Below are 500 nucleotides of genomic sequence, written 5' to 3'. Positions count from 1 at the left end.
TTAATATAAAAATAGATGTATATTTGGTAACGTTGCAGTCTACGTTGTTTAAGAATGCAAAGGAAATTACGATCATTAATGTAGTTTGTTTAGTATAAATATCGCATGATTTCATATTTATGAGAATCCATAAAAGTTCATTCCTTTTTTTAAGAACTGTGCTTTGTTCGCATTTATGTCACCATAACTAATCAGACTAAATTATATAAAATGCTAATTAATATTATTTTATTTCAATAATCCTTTAAAAGTGTTTGTCATTCTACCTGTATCCGTTATTATCATCACAGTGTTTGTCGACGGTTATTCTAACCATCGGCGCCATTACCGATTTTTGATGTGATTATTGTGTCATTCAATTCCACTTTTAAAACCCATTATTTTTTTCTTCTATTGTCCGTTACCATTACTGAAAAATATTCATGACACGGCGGAAATGGCGCGTCGTCTGTAATTTCCCAGGCACGGCATGCATTTTTTCACACAGCGATGATTGTCAG

Source organism: Penaeus monodon, chromosome 32, assembly GCF_015228065.2.
Source record: "Penaeus monodon isolate SGIC_2016 chromosome 32, NSTDA_Pmon_1, whole genome shotgun sequence".
NCBI classification, from domain to species: domain Eukaryota; kingdom Metazoa; phylum Arthropoda; class Malacostraca; order Decapoda; family Penaeidae; genus Penaeus; species Penaeus monodon.
This window is presented reverse-complemented; position numbering follows the sequence as displayed.